The sequence below is a fragment of the Lactuca serriola genome, chromosome 2 (genome assembly GCF_051521515.1).
Source record: "Lactuca serriola cultivar US96UC23 chromosome 2, Lser_US96UC23_V15, whole genome shotgun sequence".
NCBI lineage: Eukaryota > Viridiplantae > Streptophyta > Magnoliopsida > Asterales > Asteraceae > Lactuca > Lactuca serriola.
In genome coordinates this window covers 38628533-38638573 of record NC_136409.1, presented here as the reverse complement: position 1 = coordinate 38638573, position 10041 = coordinate 38628533, and positions in this window count along the sequence as shown.

Here is a 10041-nt window from a genome sequence, read left to right as displayed (position 1 = left end):
TTATTACTACAAAAAGAGTTACAATAGTTGACCTAGACTAACATCAATTACAAATGCTTAGCCCCGAAACACGTGCGTTACAATATAAGTACCAATACTACTGTCTTGAAGAAGAAACATGCAGGAGTGTCCAAATTCCTTGCTCTCTCATCATAGTTTAACACTTAAACAAAACAATCAATAGTCCTAGAAAAAAGATATTCTCCAGGATATAAGCTCTCGAACATGTATCTTTCCCCACGTTGACCATTTATGCTATGAAAAAGATTGTCCCTATTAAAATACAATTAAAATCCATTAGACATATTAATCCTTATATATATATATATATATATATATATATATATATATATATATATATATATATATATATATATAAACAAACAATTTCCACATAAGATGAATACCCTATTCGATTTGATATTCTCCTCCTTCGTCAAATTACTATCAATCTTAACAGCTCGTACAACAAATGGAGACCTAAGCACTAGAGGTAACGTTTGACTTCTCTTTGGTCTCGATGAAATCATATCATTCTCAAGTATTTTAACATTTTCACTTATATCATGAGAATTTATTACATTTCCTTTGACTGAAGAAGAACATATTCCAACAGAAATAAATTCTGAATAAAATAACTATCAACACCTATAATAACTTTTCTGGGAGTATAGATGTCATCCTCAATTCCTAAATTAAAAGAAGGAATATCCTCAATTACACACTTGTTCCTATGAACATCTTCACAATCTACATGCAAATTAGTTTCATTAAAACCAGTTGTGCCATACTCTTTACCCACACCAGATTTATTAATTCCAACATTGTTCTTAATAGACTGACCAAAATCTCCAATGTCCGAAAACTTATCATCACAACTACTACTTTTGTCATATGACTCAAAAGTTGATTCAGATTTAGAATTACTATGACGAAAAGCTTTATATGTAGAACATAACTCTTTCACCTTCAATCCATAGAACTCTATTTTATTCAGATTTCCATGCTTTTTAAAAGCTTTATTCACCTTTTTAGACATATCTATTAAACACCACTTAATTTCTGAATGAAACTCCTGAGAACAAAAAAAATATTAGTAAATTATAATTAATAACTAAATCTGAAAATTTCAACATACATTTAAATAATCACTATCTGACTCAATTTACTGCAATTTTTTCCAATATCAAAATACTTAACACAACGATCATGAACAATATCAAATACAAAATTAATATTACTTACTAAAGTTGATCCTCTACCAACTTCATTAACACTCTTCAATGTAGCAGATGGTGTTCCAAAACCTCCGTTTGCAATTTCCTTTAATTCCCTTACTTTCAACTGATCTAATGTCCAATGATTAATCACTGGATATCTTCTAACCATTAACATTTGCTTACATTGAATCCTATCAACATATAGCAATTAGAAAAAAAACTAAAAACAAAATATAAATAATACTTATATTTTAAACATATTAACTCAAATACTATTAAATGAAATACCGTTAGAAACACATTCGGACCATTGAAGAAAGTTTTTATATCACTTCTGCTCCAAAGCTATTTCTCTTCTTTTACACAATTTAATATACGTACACCAATCAAACTTATCAAACTTATATGAGTGAGACAAAATATTAATCAAAAAATAAAACTTAGAAATTTTATATATACTTTCAGGTTTATTTCTAAGCACAAATGTAAATTACAAATTTATTAAAAACATATAAGAATACTATAATTTGAATAGTCAAATCATATTAATTACAATAAATAAAAACAATCATTTTACTTAAAAACATTAATTCTAATCTGTTTAAAAAACTAGCAATATATATTGATTACTTTTTAGATTTCCTACGATACCTATATTATACATATTTCATATTTCTTATTTGAAAAAATCTTATATCAATCGCTCATAAGAATGCAATATATATTTATTAATTTTTATATTTCAAACATTATATTTTTCATTAATATTGCATATTTACTTTTCGAAAAAAAATATTATTAAAATAAAAAATAATATTCTTTTATTAAAACTTAGAGAATCAATGAATTAATACTATATGATCACATCGAATAATTACCAACAAAAAAAACAATTAATTTTCTTTAAAAAAATCATATATCATACATTTAAATGGTTTTCAATATATATTTATTAATTTTATACTCCCTACAAAAACTATTTCAATAATATTTCATATTTCTTTTTTGAAAGAAAAAATATTGAAAAAATAAAAATAAGAAATTTTAATGTATATTGATTACTTTTAGACTTCCTACAATACCTATATTATACATATTTCATATTTCTTATTTGAAAAAAAATCTTATATCAACCATTTAAAAGAATGCAATATATATTTAATAATTTTTATATTTCAAACATTACCTTTTTCATTAATATTACATATTTACTTTTTGAAAAAAAAATATTTTTAAAATAAAAAATAATATTCTTTTATTAAAACTTTTGAATCAATGAATTAATACTAACTGGTCACATCGAATTGTTTTTATATATATCAAACAATACATAGTTTATATAAATTGCAGATTCGTTTTTTTAAAAACAAAAATATTTAAAAATTACATTAAGAAAGGATAAACATTATAATATAGGTTGTATAGTTTATATGATTAGCTAATACTCTATAACCGCCAAAATAGGAAAACATTCTTATCAATGCAAATGTTGTTAGTTAATTAATTACCACATTTAATAACTACAATTACTACTGATATATATACCTCCTCCACAACTTCTGCAATTATCATAAACATAAAAACACATACAATTTCCATTCATGGCTTTTTGAAACATTTAATTGGGAATTACGCAACCCATCAGAGTATCTTGATCTATATGAACTGTATGGCATGTTTCTTGTTGTTAATATCTTATAATATTCAAATTTATCTAATTTTTTTCTGATGCATTCAGGATCTGAAAACTTAAAATACTTCTCAATGAAGATAAACCATGGAGGAAGTTTCTTGTTCTATCCAGAATGAGGTTACCATGAAGGAATAGTTGATCATGTTGATTTCATCAAAATAACTAATTTCTCTTTGGAGGTATTTCAGAAAACAATAACTTCTTTTGGTTATGATATCAACAAAACCTTTTGCTACTCTTTGGTCTCTTATGCTCCATTTGATGTTGGTTTAAACAATCTTGAAAATGGTAAGGATATTTTTGAATTTCTCAAAAAAAGTGAAAACTAATGGTTTCTTGTGTGTTCAAGAGATATATCTGGAACATCATCGCAAAACTGTTTCAATCTTTTTCCCACACACATTAAACTTGGCCACAAATAGTTAGTTTGCACACTACTGTATACATTGGTTGCATCCAATCCAAATGTTAATGTGTAGGAAGCAAGAATTAACCTTTTTGACATATTCAACTTTTGGATTGATGTTCACAAACTCCATGAAGCTTTGGATTACACAAAGTTTCAAGTGAATCTTCTCAGAGGAAACAACAAGGTGGAAATGTAGGTTTTGGGGTTTTTGACTGTGGTTTTATTAAGAGTACTGTTATGTTGTATTTTGTTAATGTTTGAACTTTATGTCATATGTTTATGTAGGCTTATTTTGGGGATTAATGTAATATATTTATAAATATTATCGATGATGGTTGTTAATGTTGGATAAACAAGCCTTGTTTAATATGTTTATAGATAAACTAATAATATTTTATTTGATATATTAAATGTTTGAATAAATGAATTTTAACAAAGTCTAATGCAAATAAACGTTGTTATACTTTTTCTTTTAAGTCGTGTGAAGATACATAATTTCATTACCTATTGTTTTTTTTTTAAAACTCTTTTATGTGCTGAAATTTCATCAAATTTGTTTTTAAAATATTAAAAACTATACATATTGATTATTATTAACTTTACCTTTATGAAACCAGATAATACTACGAATGTGAAACAAAAGTATTATAATTAAAACAAAATTTATAAAACAACTATTATGTTTGATGGAATGCATACAATTCTAACATAAATAAGAGTTTACAATAAACAAAACAAAACCTAATAGATATAAAATACTTCAAACAAATTGTTCTAAATACTCATTCATAACCATTAATATGAATACTTCTACATAATACCAACCACTAGTTGTTTACTTCAACAAACATATTTCATGGACCAAATGCAGCTAACCGAGCTCCTATATTGATAATACCTTCATGATACAATACACGCCTATTATTTGTAGAAAGCTTTTGATACTCATCAATAAGTTGCTCAACTTCATGTTTCATTATATTCACTTCACTCAATACAATTTTCAAACAATATCTTCTTTGAAGCTTTCTAAGTTAATAAATCTGCACATCACTTTCCATTAAAAAGCCACATGTCCATTGAGCTAAAGCACCTCCCTTATAAGTTTCCATAGGACGCATCAAAAAAATCCCACAATCATTAATGTTACCTCTTGTTTTCCACGCCATATACTGATCCACAAATTCCATTTCATATTTAACTGAAAATGCCATAAAATGATTTATCTCTTGAAGATATCTAACAAACATATATTGTTGCATTAACCAATAAAAAAATATTACAATATGCATTATAATAAAAACTATACTTTTTGAATATAAATAAACCTATAAATTACAAACAAAAACAATCAAACTTACCAAATTTTGAGTAAGATGAGGGTATGGATTTTCAGAGCATCTATACAATATGTTGTCCAATATGATAGCTTTGCGGTTTTTAAAATAAAAAACAAACACAAAATAGTGATTGTTTGCACATGCAGGAAAGAACACCTAAATATAAAAAATTCAGTTTCCTAATTAGATATAAACAAAAAAAATAATAAAATTTACAAAATAAAACTAAACTTACGAAATCAATTCCTTTTAAGATTCTTTTGTCTTTAGACTCTCCCAACAATGAACAACATTTTCTTTAAAATTGTTGTACTCATCATCAGATTTACATGCTTTACTATGGATGTATGCAGGATCATAAAAACAAAACCTTCAATATAATTAACATCATACTAATATAAAAAAAATATAAATAACAAATAATATAAGTACCAATGTCTTGAAGAAGAAACATGCAGGAGTGTCCAAATTCCTTGCTCTCTCATCATAGTTTAACACATCAACAAAACAATCAATATCCTAGAAAAAAGATATTCTCTAGGATATAAGCTCTCGAACTATCTTTCCCCACGTTGACCATTTATGCTATGAAAAAAATTGTCCCTGTTAAAATACAATTAAAATCCATTAAACATGTTAATCCTTATACAAATAAATATGTATATATATACAAACACATTATGTCACACCCCCGAACCAGACGGCGAAAACGTCCGAGGGCTCGCATGACTCAAATTGAAATATCATCACAATGAGTATATATGAAACATAACACATTCATCACCAAACATTACATAGTACAACTGGCATTGTTTACATCAAGTACATGGTTTACATTACATGATCCCAAAATATAAAGTGTTTGATGATGAGCAACTACAAAAGTAACTTTCAACACATTGGAATGCTTCTTCGTTCTAACAATTTCCTGAGAATACAAGTTATTTTGAAAATGGTCAACATATATAATGTTGGTGAGTTCATAAGTAGGTTTGATTTAAAATAGTTTATTTCGTTTGTAAAACCCAGAAAATCCGATATTTTCTGTAATAAGACTTTTCATGAAAAAGTTGTGATGATCGTGTAAGTATATGCGTGAATGATTTCAAAACATGTATAAATGAGAAGTTTTGCATTATAGTTATTGAAAGAACAAGTGAACAAGATTGGTTTCCCCGGAAAACCCGATGTTTTCCGATAAAATATTATGATTGTTTTGTAGAATTGTATCGTCACAGCGAATGAATATGATTTCCCATGATTACTTAGATGAAATTGGATCTCTATGTGAGTCGTTATAACCATGCCTGATAATGACTAGTTCGTCTGTCTTGGCATTCTAATGAACACCAGAATTGATCTTAAGATTTTGTCGCCCTAGACTGGCCGAGTCTAACTGTAGCGAACAACTTATGTGTGGGGGAGTCACCCCCGTATAGATCTATACACAAACTCTTGCTCTCCTTCCAGGAGACTTTGATTACAACTACAGACTACGACCAACACTTATTGGTGTCACCCGTTATTACTCACTTAATCTAAATGAATTTGATTAACCTTGATTAATGACCTGATTTTAGTTTACTTGAAGATAAGGTAAGCCTTAACAGACGAGGAGAAGAGGACTACTAGGCCCTACTAATTTTGTATGTTATTTAAGGCTGTTGAGTATACGAAAGACGCGTTGGCCCATTTCGCATATGATTTATTTGGACCTTACTAGCAATGCTAATGGGCCACTGAGGACCAATAGCATGTAAAAGCCATTGAGGGTCCCTTAAGCATGTAATTGGGTCACGGGAGGCCCAATAACATGTATTATTTATGTTGGGCCCAAAAGTCATGTTAATGGGTCACGAAGGCCCAATAAGCATGACTAGGATCTTTCAAGCCCAACAATTAAAATGTTTACTTGTTTTGTATAGTATTAGTTTTGCGAAGTTGTTTAATCGATATGTCGGAATAATCACTAGTTTGTTTTATAACGATTCATAGATTTATAAAAATAGTTATTTTTCTATTTAAAACCCATAAGTTATAAAGTTTTGTATATTTTGACCCAATTATTTTATTATTAGCATAATTGACTAAAAATATTTGTTTGACCAATTCAGCCCCTTATTTGGTAAAGTTGGCAATTTTTAGCCCATTTTATGAAAAATGACATATTAGGTCCTTGAACTATTTTTCTTGACATTTTTGACCTAAACACTTAATTAAATGAGGTTTTAAGCCCAAAATTTTATTTAGGACAATTTCAGCCCATTACTTAAAAGATTTGCATTTAAATCCACACTTTTTGCAATTTTTACAATTTTTACCCAAAATCCAAAATCTTTGCATTTTTAGTCCCTTTTGATAAATAAGGCCATTTTAACCCCTGAAATAGGTTTATATACGTTTATAGCCCCTGTTTTGAGAAAAATTTCCATTTCATTCCCTTAAATTTGATTTTTCGTATTTTTGGGCCTAAATATCCGAAAAGCCCAAATTTTAGTCCATTAGGCTAAAATTTACATTTTTAGTCCTTTAAAAAGCCTAATATTTATAAAAACTCTTATTTTAGCTGTTTTGACCTTTTGATCATTGTAGAAACCGTGAATGACATCTTTTGTTTATTTATCAAAAATGGTCCAATAACAAATTTTATGTTGTAGTGTGTTTATTATAAAGCTTGTATGGTAGTTTATCTTGACATGTTAAATGAAATATAACCTAGATCACATATTTTTCCTTATTGAACTATAGATCTCGAAATATATTACATTTTTAGCACATATTTACCACATAAACACAAGAAATCACACATAACATACAAATACACATAGATCTTCACATTTTACTTGTATTCTCCCCCATAAATCATATGAAAACCGAAAATAGAGGGGTATGAACTCACCTTAGGTTTGTGGGTTCGGTTTTGAAGAAAGAAATGGAAGAGTTTGGTCCTAGCAACTTCCTTGAGTAGATCTCGAACTCAAGAAGATTTCTAAGAGTATAAACACCAAAAACTTTGTGTAAAGGAATGATCTAACAAGAGAGTGAAGTTATGAAGCGTGGATGTGTAAAGACTTACCAAAGATTGACAAAACTTGATGAAGACTCTTGAATCCAAGCCAAATTTTTGAGAATTCCTTGAAGGAAGGAGATGACCTTAGAGAGAAATGGAGAGATTTTTGTGTAGTGTGTGTGTGTGTTATGTGTCTTCGGTCGAAACAAGAAGAGGGGAGAGGATAGAGAGTGAAATGAGTTGACATGCATGGAAACATGAGAATGGTGCTTGGATACCCCATGTATATTTGTGAGGTGGCACTACAATTGTCAACCCTCATTTATCCATTCTTATATATATATATATATATATATATATATATATATATATATTGTTTTACTTGGGCCGAAATGGGCTAAGGAAGGAGGAAGTAATCACTTTGGCCCATTCTTGCCTTGGCTCGAGTTCATGAGGCTCATAAGGAAAACTTATGGCCCAATAAGGCCCATTAAAGATAAACTAGTCCATTTTAGGCTTATAAGGCCCAAAAAGGTTAAGTCTCATGAGAGTGGGTCCAATTAGAGCCCATTTTAAGAGTTCTAAGTCCAAAATAGTCAAAATGGAAGCTTATTGGCCAATTAGGCCCAATAAGGAAATCCTAGTCCATATAGGACTTAAACCAGGATTTCTTGGGTTTTTCAACTTTACTTGATGAATCTAGGTTTGAATGTGTTTCCATAGGTTGAACTTCAAGCATAACTTGAATTAGGGTTACGAGTTTACAGTAGGTAATGTTTACAAAAGTACAAAATTTCCTAGCTAGAATGCTAGTTGTGACATCATCCCCCCGTTAGAGGGGATTTCGTCTCGAAATTCTTTTTGAAGCTAGATTTAAGAATGCGAGAATAGGTGAGGGTACTTTTGCTTCATATGGTCTTCGCGTTCCCATGTGAATTTCGGTCCACGTTTCACGTTCCACTGAACCTTAACTATTGGAATGCGACTTTGCTTAGTACGCTTCACCTCCCTGTCCATGATCTCGATGGGTTCTTCCACGAACATGAGATTCTTGTTGATTTCGATTTCTTCCAACGGGATGATGAGATTCTCTTCGGATAAACACTTTTTCAAATTTGAAACATGGAACACGGGGTGTACACTACTAAGTTCGGTTGGTAGCTGCAGTCTATAAGCCACTGGACCGATTCGGGCAAGAATCTCAAATGGTCCAATGTATTGTGGGTTTAGTTTTCCCCATTTCCCAAAACGAATCACCCCTTTCCAGGGAGAGACTTTTAACAACACCCGATCCCCGACTTGGAATTCCAAGGGCTTCCGCCGTTTATCAGCGTAGCTCTTCTGTCGGTCTCGTGATGCTTGAAGTCGAGCTTTGATTTGAACTATCTTCTCTGTCGTTTCGCGTATGATTTATGGTCCTGTTAATGCATTGCTTGGTGTCTGTTCTCTTGCTAGCAGAGTGTCACCTACCTCAGCCCAACACAACGGTGATCTACATTTAAGTCCATATAAGGCTTCAAAAGGAGCAACTTTGATGCTTGAGTGATAATTGTTGTTGTACGAAAGCTCAATTAAAGGCAAGTGGGTATCCTACAACCTTCCAAAGTCTATCACGCATGCGCGAAGCATATCTTCAAGCGTTTGAATGGTTTGCTCACTTTGACCATCGGTTTGTGGGTGGTAGGCAATGCTCATGTCGAGTTGTGTTCCCATAGCTTTCTGAAGCGATTGCCAAAAGCGTGAAGTAAATCCACTATCTTGATCTGAGATGATAGATATTGGTACTGCATGGAGTCTCACAATTTCCTTGATGTAGATTCTCGTCAATCATTCCATCTTGTATGACTCCTTTATTGGCAGGAAATGAGCGGATTTTGTCAATCTATCGACTATTACCCATATGGCATCCAATCCATTTGTTGTCTTGGGTAATTTGGTCACAAAGTCCATAGTAATCCTTTCCGATTTCCACTCGGGTATTACTGGTTGTTGTAATAGTCCTGAGGGCTTATGATATTCAACCTTCACCTTAGCACAGGTGAGGCACTTGCTAACATAAGTGACAATTTCTGCCTTCATGTTAGGCCACCAATACTGATGCTTGGTATCCAAGTACATTTTATCTAAACCCGGATGGATGGAGTATTGTGTCTTGTGGGCTTCATTCATGACTACTTCTCTGAATCCCCCAAGTTTATGGATCCAAATTCGATTCATGAAATAGTATGCTCCGTCCTCCTTGACTTCGAAGTTCTTTTTCATTCCATGTAACGCTTCGCTTGTTCTGTTTTCTATCTTCATGGCATCGAACTTGGCTGCTTTGATTTGTGAGGACAAATGGGATTTAATGGTTATTGAAAGAGTCTTCA